Here is an 18,938-nt window from a genome sequence, read left to right on the forward strand (position 1 = left end):
TTTAAAAATTCTTTTTCTCTTTTCAATAGTATTTTATTTTTTCAAATACAGGTAAAAATTCGGAATCTAATTCTTAACGTGCAACAAGAAAATGGAATTTACACACATATATTGTATCTAGGTTATACTATAACACATGTAAAATGTATGGGATTGCCTATCATCAAGGGGAGGGAATAAAGGGAAGGAGGGGATAATTAGGAAAAATGAATACAAGGGATAATGTTATAAAAAAAATTACTCATGCATATATACTGTCAAAAAATTATAAATAAAATTAAAAACAAACAAAAAAAACCAAATACAGGTAAAGATCATTTTCAACATTCATTTTTGTAAGACTTTGTATTCCAAATTTTTCTCCTTCCTTTCCTTACCCCTTTCTCCCCAAGATAACAAGAAAGCTGAAATAAGTGCAATAGTTTTAAACCTATTTCCATATTTGTCATATTGTGCAAGAAAAATAAGATCTCAAAGGGGAAAATCCATGAGAAAGAAACAAACAAAAAATGAAAATACTATGTTTCCGTTCACATTCACTCTGTCTATGAATGGTACTTTCCATCCCAAGTCTATTGGAATTGCCCTGAATCATTTCACTGTTGAAAGGAGCCAAGTCCATTAGATCAATGCATAATCTTGTTGCTGTTTACGATGTTTTCTTGGTTCTATTCACTTCCCTCAGCATCAGTTAATGTAATTCTCTCCAGGCCTCTCTGAAATCATCCTGCTGGTCATTTCTTACAGAATAATAATATTCAATTACATTCATATATTATAACACATTCAGCCATTCCCCAACTGGTGGGCATCCACTCAATTTCCAGTTTCTTGCCACTACAAAAAGGGCTGTTACAAACATGTGCATCCTTTACCTTCTTTTATGATCTCTTTGGAATACAGACCCAGTAGACACACTAATACCTTTTCTCTAGTGTTTTAAAATTAAAAAAAATATATCTTATTTGAGTCACACAACAACCCTGTGACATAGAGTGATCTTATTCTTCTTATTATTTATTATGATCTTATCGTTATTTTGCAGATAAAAGCAAGGTTAATTAAGGTTAAATAAGAAGTTAATTGGCTGACTCATCATTACCTAGCTAGTCAATAGCTCTGATCCCCCAAATTTCAACAGGCAATGTCATTGAGGTGACAAGATCCCCAGATACCCATTGGATGCTAGTCTTCTTCCTTTGTCTTGCTCTACCTGTCATTTATCTATTTGTCCAGCTTGGCTTGACATCTCCACTACTCTAGGGGGTTCCCTTGCCTTGGATAGGATTCAGGAGTGTGATGGGAAGAGGGAGGAGGCATTGGAAATCCAGCGACTCTGAGCAGGTAGCTAACAGACATCCTGCACGATACACTGAACCTGGCTCCTGAAGGAGGTGTGTGGAGAAGATGCTGGTCTCTGAATTGGACTGGGCCTCTGATGATAATGCTCTTCAGGCTTACAATGACCTCTGGTCCCTGAATCTCTTCTAACATAATTGCAATATCTTGCAACCTCTTTTGGCCATTAAGGATCATTGATAACCACAGAGTCAACTTGTTTGGCCAATGACTGCAGAGAAAATGAAGCTTTTGCATCCCTCAAACTTAGGACAGGTCAGGTTCAGTGAGAGGAAAGAGAAAAATACAGGGGAGAGGCTCAGGGTAGTGAGGAGCAGCAGGAGGTTGAGGAGGATGGAATCAGGGCAATAGGGTGCCCAGGCCAGGTGTCTTGTGGGGTTCCCCTTGTGTTGGGGGACCACAGACACACAAAGGGAGGGTAAAGCCTCCAAAGCAAGGAACCCTCTTTGCTCACTTTGTCATTCTGCTCAGGCACGGCCTGCCAAAATACAGGTTTTTCACAATTACAATTAACATTCATGTAGCACTATAAGGTACACAAAATATTACATTCTTTTTAAAAAGAATTTGCACTTAAAAAACACCCTCCAAAAGAGAGGGTATTTCCAAAGATAGGACAAAAAAAGGATTAATATCACCCTTTATGTGTATCCATTTTGACCTTATCTTGGTGTATGGTGTGAGCACGAAATTCCTGCCAGTTTTTGTCAAATAATGAATTTTTATTCCAAAAGCTTGGATCTTTCATTTATCAAATACTGGGTTACTAGGGTTATTTACTATTATGTCTTGTATCTTTAATCTATATCTTAAATCTATATTTAATCTCTCTCTCTCTGTATATATATATATGTAGTTTTGATAATTACTGCTTTATGATACAGTTTAAGATCTAGTATAGCTGGGTTACCTTCCTCCTCTTTTTTTTTTTTCATTGATTTCCTAGATATTCTTGACCTTTCTTTTCTTTTAGATGAATTTTGTTATTATTTTTTTCTAGATCTCTAAAACAAGATTTTGGTAGCTCGATTGGTATGGAATTAAATAAATGGAATAAAATGGATTAGCAGGTAGAATTGTCATTTTTATTATACACACACACACACACACACACACACACACACACACACACACACACATATATATATATATATATTTAGATTAATAAAAGAGGTTTATTATGGGGATTGGAAGTAAGGTTAGAAATCCTGTCAGAAAGGCATAAAGTCTGGTTAGGAAATAGATGAAGATAAAGAGAGGATGGCACTGGAAAAGGTATTCCAGTGGACAGAGGCTCCTTGGCATAGCTTGGCTTAGCCTAGCATGGCATGTTTGGAACTTCTGCCCATTTTTATTATATTGACTCAGCTTACTCATCAGCAATTTGACATTTTCCCAATTGTTTAGATTTGACTTTATTTGTATGAAAACCTCTTTGTAATTGTGTTTATATAGTTCCTGGGTTTGTCTTGTCAGGTAGACTCCCAAGCATTTTTTTTATCTACAGTTATTTTAACTTTGTTGGTAATATATAGAAATGCTGATGATTTACACAGGCTTATTTTGTTTTTTGTTTTTTTTTTTTAATTTTTATTTTATTTTATAATTATAACATTTTTTTGACAGTACATATGCATGGGTAATTTTTTACAACATTATCCCTTGCACTTACTTCTATTCAGATTTTTTCCCTTCCTCCCCCAACCCCCTCCCCCAGATGGCAAGCAGTCTTATATATGTTAAATATATTACAGTATATTCTAGATACAATATATGTGTGTAGAACCAAATTTTTGGTTGCACAGGAAGAATTGGGTTCAGAAGGTAAAAATAACAGTTTACATTTATTTCCCAGTGTTCCTTTTCTGGATGTAGCTGGTTCTGTCCATCATTAATCAATTGGAATTGGATTAGCTCTTCTCTATGTTGAAGAAATCCACTTCCATCAGCATACATCCTCGTACAGTATCATTGTTGAAGTGTATAATGATCTGGTTCTGCTCATTTCACTCCACAGGCTTATTTTGCATCCTACAACCTTATTAAACTTGTTAATTATTTCCATTGTTTTAGTTGATTCTTTAATATTTTCTAAGCATAAGATCACATCATCTACAAGAAGTGATAGTTTTTGTGCATACCCTTTGATCCAGCAGTGCTACTACTGGGCTTATATCCCAAAGAAATACTGAGGAGGGGAAAGGGACCTGTATGTGCCAAAATGTTTGTGGCAGCTCTTTTCATAGTGGCTAGAAACTGGAAAATGAATGGCTGCCCGTCAATTGGAGAATGGTTGGGTAAATTGTAGTATATGAATCTTATGGAATATTATTGTTCTGTAAGAAATGACCAGCAGGAGGAATACAGAGAGTCTTGGAGAGACTTACATCAACTGATGCTGAGTGAAATGAGCAGAACTAGGAGATCACTGTACACTTCAACAACGATACTGTATGAGGATGTATTCTGATGGAAGTGGAAATCTTCAACAAAGAGAAGATCTGATTCAGTTCCAATTGATTAATGATGGACAGAATCAGCTACACCCAGAGAAGGATCACTGGGAAATGAGTATAAACTGTTTGCATTTTTGTTTTTCTTTTCAGGTTATTTTTACCTTCTGAATCCAATTCTTCCTGTGCAACAAGAAAATCAGTTCTGCACACATATATTGTATCTAGGATATACTATAACATATTTAACATGTATAAGACTGCCTGACATCTAGGGAAAGAGGTGGAGGGAAGGAAGGGAAAAATTGGAACAGAAGTGAGTGCAGGGGATAATGTTGTAAAAAATTATCCAGGCATATATTCTGTCAAAAAAAGTTATAATTATAAAATTTTTAAAAATATTTTAAAAAGAAGTGATAGTTTTATTTTCCTCACTGCCTATTCTAATTCCTTCAATTTCTTTTTTTTCTCTTACTTCTATAGCTAGCATTTTTAGCACAATATTGAATAATAGAGGTAATAATGAACATCCTTGCTTCACCCTGAGTGTATTAAGACGACTTCTGGTTTATTTCCATTACAGATAATGCTTTCTGATGGTCTGGATTAATATTACTTATCATTTTAAGATAAGCTCCATTTATTCCTATGCTCTCCAGTGTTGTGGTTTTGGTCTCTTTTTGTTTGGTTGGTTGTTTGTTTTATAGTTATGAGTGATTTTTCTGGATCAAACTAATTTCAGAAAAGCTTGAAAACTCTGACATGAACTGATGCTTAATGAAGTGAGCATAACCAGGAGAACTTTATATACAGTAATAGCAAGATTGTGTGATGATCAAATGTGATGGACTTGGCTCTTCTCAGCAATGTGATGAAAACGCCATCTGCATCGAGAGAGAGAGAGAGAGAGAGAGAGAGAGAGAACTATGGAAATTGAATGTGCATCAAAGTATAGTATTTTCACTTTTTGCTTGTTTCTTTCTCATGTTTTTTTTTTTTCTTTTTTGATCTGATTTTTCTTGCAAAGTGTGACAAATATGGAAACATGTTTAAAATGATTTACCCTATACCAACTTGCTTACTGTCTTGGGGAGGAGGAGGCAAGGGAGGGAGAAAGAATAATTTGGAACATAAAGTCTTACAAAAATGAATATTGAAAATCATCTTTACATGTATTTGGAAAAATAATATTAAGAAGAAAAACCAAAAAAATACACATTTATTTTGCATCTGCTGAGATAATCACATGATTTCTGTTGGTTTTGTTATTGATATAGTCAATTATGCTGATAGCTTTCTTAACATTGAACTAATCCTGCATGCCTAGGATTTATACTACCTGGTAATGGTGATCTTTGTGATAGATTGTTGTCATCTCCTTGCTAATAACTAATATTTTATTTAAAATCGTTGAATCAATATTCTATATCCAGAAGCATTCTTCCTGGAGAATGAGATTGGTCCATTTTCTCAGATAAGAACCTGAATCATCCACTGTAGGGTCATTTCTTATGAACCATCCTGAGCCAGACATCTTTGTAATGGATAACACATGACTGTAGCTTTGAGAGGCAGTCTGGCATGGAAGCTAGAGAATCTGCCTGGGAATCAGGAAGACTTGAGTTCAAATTCTGCCTTTGACCCCTCTGAGCTATATGATCTTAGACAAGTTACCCAACCTCTCTGAGCTCATTTTCCTCATCTGTAAGAGGAGAGGTTGGCCCTAATAGTCCCAGAGTTATTTTCCAACCCTTATTGATGATTCTATGATCCTCTGGTCAAAGACACATACTTCATATATTTAATAGTAACGTGAATCATCATCATCACTGACTGGATCTCTGATTTCTTTGGCATGTCTTCTGTGTTATTGTTGTTATTATTGCTGCTGCTGTTGTTACTATCCTGTGGCCTGGGAAATAGCCATGTGTATAGTAGAGGTGGCCAGCAGTGATCTGTGACAATTCTGAGTGCAGCCTGAACCACATTAAAATAAATCGAGGGAATATTTTACAAAATATTATTGGATTATATATTAATATTGGATTATATAGATAATATTTTAAATATTAAACATTTTATATATTTGTATATGATATAAAACTCAGTCAATCTGCAGCCTACAGGGACCCTCGCTTGACAAGGGTGGACTAATTCTTATTTTTCCTGTGGTGTCCACTAGGAGGCGAGCAGGGCTCACCTTGTCCTGCCCCAGAGGAGACCAGTGGAGGCATTTTCACTGCCCCAGTTCTGGCTCCTTTGAGCAAAGGATCCTGCCCAGGGCACCGAGTTCCAAGCTCCCAGAACGGGGTTTAACTCCAGGTCTCACAGGGTTCCACCTGATGATTCAGATAGGACAGAGAAGGTCTACACCAGGATGGAATGGCCAGCTAGGGCAGGAGCTAGGAGAGCCGGAGCACGGGGAGGGAGGGGACTCCGGCATCATATGGAGAGCACAGCAAGATCTGTGACCCAAAGGGTCTCCCTTACCGGAGGAACATCCTGGAAGTCCCCACATGCTGCACTTGCTGATTTCTTCCTTCCCTCTGATGGAGCCATTCATCACCTCTATTAAGCTCCCTCAGGGAGCAGTGTTGAATGCAAGTGGAAGAAAGCTCCCTGAAGGCGGGGGCTGCTCCCTTTGGGTCTTTGTATGCCCAGAATCTAGAACAGGCTCTGGAACATGGGAGGTGCTTAAGAAACCCTTGGCTCTGCCTCCTCCACTTTGCATCAGTTCATGGAAGTCTTTCCAGGCTTCTCCCTATTGTTTAAATCCATCATTTCTTACAACACAATGATATCCCATGACACCCAGGGACCTCAGTCACTGTTCAGCCACACCCCAATATGTGAGCACTCCCCTTTCCCCCCCACTTCTTTGATGCTACAAAAAGAGAGTTCTGAGGCTGCGAGTTGAAGAGCTGGTGCTGATTTTCCCTGGTAAAGGGAATTTCCTTACTGGGAGCTCCTTTTTGTTGACAGATTTCCACACTGGGAGTTTTTATTGGTTTCTCAGGAAAACCAATCAAATCATAGATACAGCTCTTTAAAAATAAAGATAAATGGTTCCTGTGGTACTGCATTTTAAAATAAAAATAACATTCGAGAAATGAATTGCAGTGGAAATGTCACGGGAGTTATCTGTTTCCCTCCTCCAAAATCAGGTAGCCGTAAGTAGCTGATATTTCCAGTCATGGCAGCCATCCAACTTTGGAGGCGAAAGAAATGGATCCCAGTGGAGATGTTCATCTGTTCTAACATTTTGTAGGCAAGAATCTCGTTTCCCCTGGTTGCATCTGCCATAGGCAGCTAGGCGGCACAATGGAGAGAAGGCTTGACTTGGTATCAGTAGAAACCCAAATTCAAATCTTCCTTCAGACACTGATTACCTGTATAACTCTGGACAAATCACTTAACCATTCTGAGTCTTGGTTTCCTCATTTATAAAATTAGTGCCCTTGAAGGTCCCTTCCAACTCTATATCTGTGATCCAAGAAATAAAGACTGAAACAGCTCTTATTTGCAACTCGGTCTACAGAAGAAGAGGATCTCACTGTCTTAGTGAATCATTCATTTAGACCCATGTCAGAGAAAACAACATCCAGCGATGAGGGCCCTGGACGGGGCCTTGAGAGATCTTGGGCCTACTCCTGGCTCTGGCACTCAGAGTCATAACTAGGATTTGGGAGCAGGGGGTGAGCATCATGAAATGGGGAGGGCTGGTTGGGAGGAAGATATTGGGAGGTTCGGAGGAGGGAAGTGACAGCCTCAGAGTGGAGGGAAGAAGAGCACCCCATGCACTGTAAAGTTTCTATACCGATGAAGGCACAACTTAGGTGGGGAAGTCAGAACTTTGTCCCTGATGCTGATATTCAGAATGCTGTCAGTGCCCTTTAGCAACCGGGGCAGAGTTCTGATTACCTGCCCCTAGTTATGCCTTTCCTGCCACTGACTAGCTGTGGGATTTAAGGAAGCCTCCTCATCTCTCTAGGTCTCAGTTTCCTCATCTGTGAAATGATGAACTGGATGACTGAGATCTAAGATCCTTTCCTGATCAAAAACCTTTGACCTGAAAATGATTTTCAGAATCATTTGCTAAAAGGCTAAAACAAGCAGCAGGGTTTTGTTATAATAATTGTAAATGATCGTATTTTCACTTACCTAAAATATGTTCAGATTCCCCTCTGCCACCTTTTACCCGTGAGAACTCACATGTCTCTTCTCCCTGCTTTTCAATTTTTTCTTTTGTAAAATGAAGATGGCCTGAAACGTCTCTTCCAGCTCTGAATCCATGCTCAGGTCTCCCCTGTTCTCTGGGTCTCAGTTTTCCCATCTGTAAAACAAGGGGATTAGATTAAATGGCTTCTGGGATGGTTTCTAACATATCTATGAACCAATAATCCTGAGTAAAGACTGGGCCAAGGGGGAGGAGGCATTCCCTCTTGGCCATCCCTCCCTAAGTTTAAAAACTATAAAATCCAACCGGATAGAATCAGAAGCTCGGGGAGGTCGTGGGGCAAGGGCAGAGATGGCTTCCGGTAGAGAATGGAAAGGGCAGGGAGGATGGCTGGGGCTCTAGAATGGAGGAGGAGGAGGCGACAGCTGGCTCATCCCTCTGAGAAGTCCGAGGCAAGAACCACGTGTTGAAGGAGGCCAGGACAGAAAGGAAGAGGCCGCAGGGCTGAGAGCCGACACCGTCATTGCCCTTTCTTTGTATCCCCAGAATTTAGGTCAGCGCTTGGCTCCTAATAGGTGCTTAATGAATGTCAAGTGTTTGCTCATGACTGCAAGGAAACAAGGTTGGGATGGGGATCTGAACACATATAACACAGTCTCTATCCCCAAGGAGGACATGTTGTTCTGCAGGTGGGAGAGAAATAAATAAAAGCTCAGTAACTTTTGAGAAAATAACATTTAATGAGATTTGGGGGGAGGCGGGAAATGGCACCTGAGCTGAGTCTTGAAGGAAGATACAAACACTGAAAGGCAATAATAGGAAAGGAGGGAATTGCGTGCATGCTAGACTAGAACCAGACGATGGAAAGGGCAGGCTTGTATCTAGGCGACAGGGCCAGGGAGCTCAGACTCAGCCTCACGTGGGGATGGGCAAGGCTACTGAAGGTTTTCTAAGGATGGGGAGACCTGCGCATTTGTGGGCATCTGGGACGGGGAGAGGATGAAGAGAGAGGAGGAGACCTGGGAGGACGATCGAAGGTCCCAGAGGAGAGGAGATGGGAGACGGAGGGCACATGGGAATGGGATGGCGTCAGCCAACAGAAGACCAGCTTTTCCTCAGAGAATACCCCAAAGGAGGGAATGGAAAACAAGAGCCAAGATTTGGAGCTGTGAAGGAGGGGGGGAAGGTGACACTCATGGCTGGTGGTCTACACTGTCTCGTTCCACTAGGAGGCTTGATTCTCGGCTGAGAAACAAGAACTTTTAAGAATCATTGATTCACTGGCCCTCGGGCCTGAGCTGGAAGCAAAAGAAAGACGGGCCCTGTCCTCCAGGAGCTTACATTTGAAGAGGGAAAGAACTACCAATGTGGGGTGGGAAGGGTCTTTTGCTTTGGGAAGCTACAGGGGACAATGACTCCCCCATCTCTCCCCATCATTCACCTCTCCTGCAAGGACTGAGCTGATTGGAGGGGGAGGAGGAAGGACTTGGTGTGGGGGGGGGGGTGGAAAAGGGAAGAGATACAGGGCATGAAAGTTAATCAGGAAAGATAAGAGAATGGCTCTGTCACTTTGGGGGCCCCACTGAGATTAGATAAGAGGCTCAGAGTGGATCTGTCAGCATGGTTGTATGACTTCCTCCAGATGCATTCTGCAGCATGAAAAATAGAAGCAGACAGGCAGATGGTGGCGGGGAGCCAGGTTGGGCTTTGACAAGGAGGCAGCTGGGGCAATGGGACAGGACAGGTGCCAGGAGGCCAGGGATTCAAGGGCAGAAGAGAGCCACGAGAGCCTGAGCATAGGGGAGAGGCGTAGAAGGAAGGGAAGTGAACAAAGAAGGGATGATGGCTGCGTTAGAATGATTGGAGATTAGGCTCAGGATGTAGAATAGATTCTAGAGAAGGGCAGCAGAGGGAGAGATAGAAGGCCAAGATTCTGATCAGAAACGTCAGAATCCCGGATCATGAGGGCAGCCCAGTTATGGGGCAAGGACGTGATGGAAGCCCTCAGGAAGCCCTCACTATCTTTGGGGGAGGAGGGCTGAGATCAAGGCAAGATGGTGGTTGAGAAGGACCAGTTACCAGGCTGGCATGTCCGAGGAGACAGAAATATGTAAATTAATGTGCCCGTGTATGAAGGTGGGGGGTGCAGGGTCAAGACTAAGTGCTCAGAAGAATGGATGCTCCTGGGGCAGAGACCATTTTGGTTCTGCTCTTTTTTATCTGGCACTGGGTGAGATTCCGGGAACACAGTAGGCACTTAATAAGTGTTTATTGAATTGAACTGGACTTCTTGAAGGAGGAAGAGTGGCCTGGAAGCTAGGGGATAACTACCCCCAAAGAGCTGGATAAAGGAATAAAGGGGGAAGGGAGTGAACCTTAAAGGAGGAAAGGGTCTGAGGGATGGCAACACCTGGAGCAAGGAGGTCAGGAGCATTCGGAAGTTTGCTAACCACAAGTGGGGACAGGGCCCGTTAACTGGGGCTCCTGTGAGGATAGGAGGGAGCGTCAACTTGTTCTCTCTACAAACCCAAGAGGAAAATGGGCCAATGCAATGGGGACGGTAGATAAAGAGATATCTGATGAGTGGGGCTTTGGGGCCGAGGAGATCTCATGCTTTGCACCAGTTCTGTAGGGGCAACCCCGGAAGACATGGTCACGTGGAATCGTGCCCTCTGCACGAGCCTGTCCAAGCTGAGAGGCCCTAGGATCTCGGGCGACCTCACTTCCTGATCTGAAACATGAAGGGGTCAGACTGCGTGGTCCCAAAGCCCCCTTCCAGCTCTTGGACTAGAACCCTCTCTGTTCTCTTTCAAATCTCCCCTCCACGTTAGAGGCCATCACTTTCAACCTGAAATCCTTCTCAGGTTCTGCTAGGGCACCCCTTGGCTCTGGAAAGGGGAGATTCCTGGCTGCCAGTATAAGCCGATGTGGGCAAGTGTGAGGGCCCTGAGACACGGCTCTAATGAGAAAGAAAAAGGAGAAAGGATCTGCTTCCAGAGCTGGATTCATCTCTGAGCAGATTGCAAGGGCACCTAAGCCTGGTAGAGATGGTTCTTCTGGGAGAATGACCGGCTGGGTCACAGAGAGCAGAATTTCAGACTTACACACCTGAAAGGAAGCTCAGAGACCATTCAGGCGGAGCCCTGCTTGGGGGAGAGTGTTCTCTCCCATGTTCCAGACAAGCGCTCGAAGACCTCTGGTGAGAGCTTCCCTTCCCGAGGCAGCACTCCCCTTTTCCACAGCTCAAATTCTTTCTTTTAATGCTGTTTTAGTTTTCCCTTAAATACACATTTACTTTTAAAATACACACTTCTTGATGAATCATGTTCTCAGACCCCCCCCCATTTCTTTGTCTGGGCACCCTTAGGGCTTTGGCACTTGGCTCCAGGTCTGTCCCGTGGAGCCAGTCAGAACAGTCAAGTCCGGTCTTTATATGGCAACTCTTCACCTCCACCTCCCTCCAAAGTCTTCTTGGACTAATGGGAGGCAGGAAGGAAAAGAGCTTTGCCTTTGAAGGCCCAGGAGTAAAAGAGCCCAGCTCCATCACTTCGGTCAAACGTCACCTTCTACAAACACTCATTAGGCGCCACTGTGCTACGGTTGGGCATACAGAAACTCAAGCTACATCCCGACCTCGGGGAGTTTACATTCTACTGAAGGACAGCCGGGCACACGGGACCCGACCAAGTGAGTGTTATAAAACTGTCATTTACGACAGCGTCTTCGGGTTTGCAAAACAATCTTATTAGACCCTCACAACCAGACAGGTGCTGCATTATTCCCAATCTAGAAGAAAAAATGAAGGTAGACAAAGATCAAGGGACTTGCCTGGTCGAATTTGAACTCAGCTCTACCTGCCTCCAGGCCGGCGCTTTATCCGCTGGGGCGCCCCCTAGCCGCCACGGACGGTACCGCTTGATCTGGGCCGATTCAGGGTGTGCCCGGCGCAAGGTTTGCACGCACTGGTCGAGGCCCGGGCAGCCTCTGCATTTCCCCCAGGCTCTATGATGCTGCTTGTGGGTAAAGGGGACACCGGCGCATCCCTTCCCGGGTCTCCATGGTAACCGTCCGAGAACCTAGTCATTTTCAAAGAGGCTCAGGAGGAGGCTCCCTCCACCTCCGGCAGGGCGTGGCCCAATGTCGGTCCCAAAGTTCATCAAGGGGACGAGGTAAGGTCGCATCTTGGTTCCACGGCCCAAGGGAGGCCGGGAGGCTCCGTGGCCCGGGCCACAGGGAGCGGGGTCCGTGCGGGAGCCTTCTCGCTCGCCTGGGACCCGAGGACTTGGGTTCAAATGTTGGCTCCAGTCCCCCTTTCAGCTTGGCCCAGAAGCGGAGGGTGTAACATTTGGGGCTGAAAGCCGGGCCGCTGGGGACGTTTTCCTGGAGACTGAGGCAGAGAAGCCAGGGGTGGGACCCCCCATTCTGACTCCGGCTTGTTGCCTCATCCGAAATGGGGAGATGGGAACGGTGATTTCTACGGCCCTTCCAACAAATTCAGTGAACAGTTATTGAGCACCTGCTGTGTGTCAGAAGCTAGGCTAGGAGCTAGGGATGTGAAGCCAAGAATGAACAGCCCTTGCCCACCATCATCACTCTAACACTCTTTCCCTTCTTTACGCCCTCTCTTTCTCCTTCCTTCCCTCCCTCCCTCCCTCCTTCTTTCCTTCCTTCCTTTTTCTTCCTTCCTTCTTCCCTTCTTTCCCTTCCTTCCTCCCTTCCTTTCTTCCTCCCTTTCTTCCTTCCTCTTTCTTTCTTTCTTTCTTTCTTTCTTTCTTTCTTTCTTTCTTTCTTTCTTTCTTTCTTTCTTTCTTTCTTTCTTTCTTTCTTTCTTTCTTTCTTTCTTTCTTTCTTTCCTTCCTTCCTTCCTTCCTTCCTTCCTTCCTTCCTTCCTTCCTTCCTTCCTTCCTTGTTTCCTTCCATAAGGAAAAAGCAGTCACTGATGGTCTGTTCTGGGAGAGAGAGAGTCTGAGGTAGCCCATAAAAAAGCCCAGTGGGCAGAGGGCAGCTCTGCAGGAGTGACACCTGGCAGGAATCCAGTGGATTCCATGTGATGCCCAAGGACAGACTGTACTGCTTGTTGGTCCCGGTCCCTTTAGTGAGATGACACTGTAGCAGCCAACTACATGGAAATCTCTCTTGGGAAATGGTATATTCAGTGATCCCCTAGCTGTCCTTGGGGATTAGCATCGTCCCCAGCACCTAGTGAAGTGTCTGGTAGAAAAAAGGTGCTCCCATGTGTTTTTCATTCATTCATTCATGAATTCATTTATGAATTCGTTCATGAATTAGTTTATGAATTCGTTCAAGAATTCGTTTATGAATTTGTTCATGAATTCGTTGATTCATTCGTGCCTGCAGAATTGAAGTAACATTTCATTCCAAGATATTCCACTTGGCAAACATTTTTAAGCACCTCCTCTTTGCCAGGGCCTGTGCTAGGAGCAAGGCTTGTAAATGCACAAGTCAGATAGTCCTGCCCTCAAGAAGGGCACTCCCCAGGAGAGAGGAGGATATGACACACCCTTCTCTGCACTTACCTCATAAGACTGACAATGAAAAGCCTGAATTAGGTTTAAAAAAAGGACCAATGGCAGCTCTTGAGGGGAGTTAGGGAAGGAGTGCTCCCCCCTCTCTTTCCCTTCTGATGATGGAGGCTCCAGGCCCTGCTTCTCTCCCTAGGTCCAGCCCTCTCCACCTCTCAGACAATAAGTAAGCAATCCTTTTATAATTGGGCATTCTGCCTGCCTTCTGCCTCCAGTGCCCTCTTCATACAGTTGCCAAGTTGGCAGGTGGAGAGTTCAGATGTGATCATTCACTCCCCACAAGGCCCTAGGTGCTGCTCCCCCAGGGTAGGTTGGTCCACCAAGGACCAAGAGGAAGTCAGTGGTGACACCCCCCCCCCAGCCCACAACTGAAGGAGTCCTAAAGGGAGGGAGGCACTCCTGGACTGCCTCATTGAAGGATACTGGCCCTTGCTCATTCCTGATGGCTCCTGTCTCCTGCCATACCCAAGGTTTTTCTCCGGCCAGGCTCTGTCCCCCCACCTCCTGCTCACCAAAGGTCATCACCTCTATGACTCAGAAAAAGCAAGTCTTCCTGCCATTCTGCAGACAGGGGGAAGGGGAAGAGTGAGAAAGATGCCCCCCTTCTTTGTCCTCCCCTTCTCACTCCTGGGAGCTGCTAAATATTCCCCTGACCTTTCCTGCTCCCTCCCCCATTCCTCTTGGCCATATGAAAGCCCTGCTTTATATGGGGGGACACTGAACCTCTCAAAGTACAAGGCCCATGGAGAACAGAGAAAGTGTGTCTCACTTTCTCCCCAAAAAACCCAGTGCAACTTTGGGGGTTATTTTTTATTGATATCTTATGTTTTTCCATCACTTTCATTTCCAAATATATCTTTCCCCACTGTCTTGTATCAAAGACTAAAAAAAGAGAGGAGGAAAAGCAATTTAATAAAACTGACTTATTAACCAAGATATTGTATGTAATGTTCCATACATAAATCCTTCATCTCTGCAAGGAGGCAGGCCCATCTCATCCCTTCTTTGGAGTAAACAGGATTATTATAGTGACACAGTATTCCATTTCCTACTGTTGTTATTTCTCCTTCCCTCTCCCTTTCCCCCATTCTTTTTCTCGCTTTTTGTCTTTCAGACTCTGTCTTTTGGTTTGTCTTTGTCTCTCTGTCTTTCTCTGTCTCTGTCTCTGTTTCTCTCTCTGTCCTTTTCCTCTCCCCCTCCCTCTTCCTTCTCTTCTCCCTCTTCTTCTCCTTTCCCCTCCCCCTGTCTAGAAAGAGAACTCTTTCCTTCTCTCTGACTGTGTCTCTTTGTCTATCTCTATCTCTGTCTCTGTCTCTCTCAAACGACCGATAACCCCAATCACATTCACTCTGATTTCCTAGCCAAAAGCATACACCCCTTGGTGACCACTCTCTCATATATGTTCTTTTTCTCTTGGGCTGCAGAGAGCTTGGGTTTGGCCCATGTAGGTCATGTGAGTCCACGTGGTTCTTTCTGCCTGGTTGTAGTTCAGAGGAAAGAAAGGTTCGCTCTCTCTCTGGTCTCATCCTCCTCCCCTTCTCCAAGGGAGAATTTGATTCTTGCCAGGAGGGAAAGTAGGAAGTCAGGGCCAGAGACTGCCACTGTTTTTCTTGGAGGGGACATCAGGCTAGAATTCTGTCTCATCTGCTCCCTTTAACAGTATTAATCCAGGGGATTTAACTTTTAGATTCAAGCTGAGCTTCTGCTTGCTCCTGTCAAGTTTTCTCCTTTAATGGAGAAGGAAATCTCCAAGGTATATAACCGAGGCTTGATGCCTTTCTACCAAATGCTAGTTCTACAGTGAATGAATAAATAAACCCATTTATCCAAGTCAGCAGCAAAACAAAAATCAGAGAAAGTATACACCGGAGAAACATCCCAGACAGAAAGCAGAGTGAATAAGCCCTCCCTTGGGAGTGAGATAATTCAGCCCAACAAAGAGAGTGAGTCTCAGCTCTCACCCAAGGGAGGTCCAAAAGCTCTAGGGTGTAAGTCGGGAGAAGGGACTGGCTCTCTTACATGTTCCTCCCAGAGTCTTTCTCTCCTTAGAGATCTCAAGATAGTCTGAAATCAAGCATCTGTCTTCTCTCTGGAAGCTCTGACCGGAACCCCTAGAGCTTTCCTCCGTGAGCCATCACCAGTGAGGATGGTCCCGTGCAATTGATCAAGGGATCTATTCTCTGGGATGGGAGCTTGAAGTAGTCTTGTATGCGTTTAGGCTGGCTCATCCCCATTGGCTCTTGCCAATGCTTTTTCATGCATTCATTCCCATGACCTTTGTCATAGTCACTGGGTCTGTTCCTGGGTCCACTTCATCTAAGCTTTCTTTGTATTCCTCGTCGTCACTATTTCTTCTGGACCAGTATGATTTCTTTTTTTTTTTTTTTAATTTTTAAAATTAATTTTATAATTAAACCTTTTTTGACAGTACATATGCATAGGTAATTTTTTACGTTATCCCTTGTACTCCCTTCTGTTCCAAATTTTCCCCTCCTTCCCTCCACCCCCTCCCCTAGATGGCAGGCATTCCCCTACATATTAAATATCTTATAGTATATCCTAGGTACAATACATATGTGCAGAACCGAATTTTGTTGTTGTTGTTGTTTCAAAGGACGGTAAATTCGGAAGGTAAAAATAATCTGGGAAGAAAAACAAAAAAATGCTCACAGTTTACACTCATTTCCCAGTGTTCCTTCTCTGGGTGTAGCTGATTCTGTCCATCATGGATCAATTGGAATTGGATTAGCTCTTCTCTATGTGGAAGATATCCACTTCCATCAGAATACATCCTCATATAGTATCATTGTTGAAGTGTACAGTGATCTCCTGGTTCTGCTAATTTCACTCAGCATCAGTTGATGTCAGTCTCTCCAAACCTCTCTGAGATCCTCCTGCTGGTCATTTCTTACAGAGCAATAGTATTCCATAACCTTCATATACCATAATTTACCCAACCATTCTCCAATGGATGGGCATCCATTCAACTTCCAGTTTCTAGCTACTACAAAAAGGGCTGCCACAAACATTTTGGCACATACAGTGGACCAGTATGATTTCATTCCATCAATGGACCCTTTAGTCTTTCTTCAACTGATAGGATGCCTTTGTCTTAACAATAATCATATCTGGATACTCCCTCTCTTCCACCCCAGTTCCAAACCTTCCTTGTAAGAACAGTTGAGCACAAACAGCCAAGAGTGACTCAATCTGTGAGTGTATGCAGTGTTCTGCCCCTGTATTCCTTCACCTCTCCAAGAGAAAAGAGTGTTCTCTAGGACCAAGGTTGGTCCTTATAGTTACTCAGATTTCAGCATCCTCTTTATGGCGCATCTTTTTGTAATCGTCATATATTTTGTCTCTCTGGGTCTTACATCACTCTAACTGGTTACACATAAGGCTTCTCTCATTTCTCTAAATTATTCATATTTGTCATAAGAGTTCAATTGCGGCCTCAGACACTCGTTAGCTGTATGACCCTGGGCAAGTGAGTTTAACAATAAGCAAATAACCTCAATTTTTCCATCTGTATAGTGGGAATAAGAATCTTACCTAGTGCCCAGAATTCTTGTGTGGATCAAATGAGATCATAACTGTGAAGGGTTCCACACAGCACTTGGCAAGCAGTAAATAATTTATAAATTTTAACTACTAATACTATTATTATTATTATTACCTAGTCGGAATGGCCTCTTTCCTTGCCCAGCTCTGCTTTGGACAATCCCAGTTCTTCAAAGCACAGTTCGGCCTCCCCTCCACAGAGCCTTTCTCTGTAGTCTTGAGATCTCTCCCGCTTCAAATGACCTTGAATTTGTTTGCTTGTGTGTTCTGTTTCTCAATAGACTATAAGTTCCACGATAGGGAAGGGATTGTGTTCCCCTTTTTATCCCCAAATTAGAAGAGTGCCTTGCCCACAGTAAGCAACTGATATATGTCTGCTTCGAATTGTTGAACATTGGAGGTGGAGACAGGAAAAAATCTGAGTTTTAAACCTGCCTCATTCACTTCTTAGTTGTGTGACTGCAGGCAAGTTATTTCACCTCTGTCTGCCTCAATTTACCCTTCTATAAAATAATATCTACCTCCAGGGTTACTGTATGTATCAAATGAGAACATATAAAGTTCTTTGCAAACTTTAAAGTGCTCTATAAATGATAGATGATGATAATGTTGCTGTTACAAGCACCAGAAATGCAATATAGAACTTTACAGATCATCTGAGGTCTGTGGCCATCCACCCATCTCAGTGAACATCAAGAGTCTGTATAGTAGGTTAACGGTTTTCGAGGCCGACCGGGACCAACGTTCTCTCTCAGAATGTTCCCAATCGCTGGGCCTCTGTACGTGGCCAGTGGGTAAAACTTTGGGGGGTTTTAAAAGGAGTAGCTGGGTGGGCTCAGGCTCAGGCCCCTGCTCAGACCAGCCTCTCTGTTTTGTTTTGTCCAGTCCTATTTTCATGTTTCCCAGGAAGAACAGGAAGGAAAGTCGAGGCTTGGCGAACATGGAAGGACTTAAGGCAAGGATGACTTGCAAATTTTAAAAAAGGTATTCAGTGTTTTCTTACTTTTACCCTCAGAATTCTCCCTACCAAAGACTTTCTCCCTTTCCTTCCTTTCCTCCCCCCTTCATCTAGGTCCACCCTTACCTAGTCATAGGCTTGGGGGGAAATCACCTCCTCCAAGGCAAATCGGCTCCTCCCTCAGGCCTGGAAGGCCTTCTTTCCTCAAGGACCTTGATTTCCTCCTAAGCTGCTGGCAGACCCCTCTCAGAGCCTCTGGGGTCTCTCAAAGAGTCTGAGAGACTCAGTAGAGGAAGCCTGCATACTGGGAGTGCCCCACATCGATGAAACCATAGCAACTGACTAAAACCAAATCTTACCCATGGAAGATCTTACCATATGTATTAGACATCTAGAGCACATCAATGATCTCATCTATAAAATGGAGATAAGACAGGTTCAGTTGTCTAGTTGTTATCATTATTATAGGAGGTGATAGAGATAAAGCTCCTTTTAGAAGGTGATGGGAATAACAGTAGGATCAAAGTTGTCTAGTTGTTACCATTATTACAAAAGATGATGGAGATAAAGCTCCTTATAGAAGGTGATGGAGATAATAACAAGATCAAAGTTGTCTAACTGTTACCGTTATTACAGAAGATGATGGAGATAAAGCTCCTTATAGAAGGTGATGGAGATAATAACAAGATCAAAGTTGTCTAACTGTTACCGTTATTACAGAAGATGATGGAGATAAAGCTCCTTATAGAAGGTGATGGAGATAATAACAAGATCAAAGTTGTCTAGCTGTTACCATTATTACAGGAGATGATGGAGACAGAGATCTTTATAGAAAGTGATGGAGATAAAACAGGTTATTATAGGAAGTGATATAGATCCTTTGAGAA

The 18,938-nt window shown here is 43.4% G+C and overlaps 1 protein-coding gene across 3 annotated transcripts in view; it reads left to right on the forward strand.

The window, feature by feature from the left end:
- The first annotated feature begins 12,037 nt into the window (after positions 1–12,037).
- Positions 12,038–18,938, forward strand: part of INPP5D (inositol polyphosphate-5-phosphatase D) — a 124,365-nt gene continuing 117,464 nt past the window's right edge. For 2 of the 3 annotated variants that reach the window (XM_074264282.1, XM_074264280.1), the window contains exons 1-2: positions 12,038–12,158; positions 17,979–18,077. The gene's annotated coding sequence lies outside the window, so the exon portion shown is untranslated. Of the gene's footprint in view, positions 12,159–13,588; positions 13,699–17,978; positions 18,078–18,938 lie in introns of those variants that run through there. The other variant, XM_074264281.1, reaches the window with a different exon arrangement.

This window comes from Sminthopsis crassicaudata, chromosome 4 (assembly GCF_048593235.1).
Source record: "Sminthopsis crassicaudata isolate SCR6 chromosome 4, ASM4859323v1, whole genome shotgun sequence".
In the NCBI taxonomy this organism is placed as follows: domain Eukaryota; kingdom Metazoa; phylum Chordata; class Mammalia; order Dasyuromorphia; family Dasyuridae; genus Sminthopsis; species Sminthopsis crassicaudata.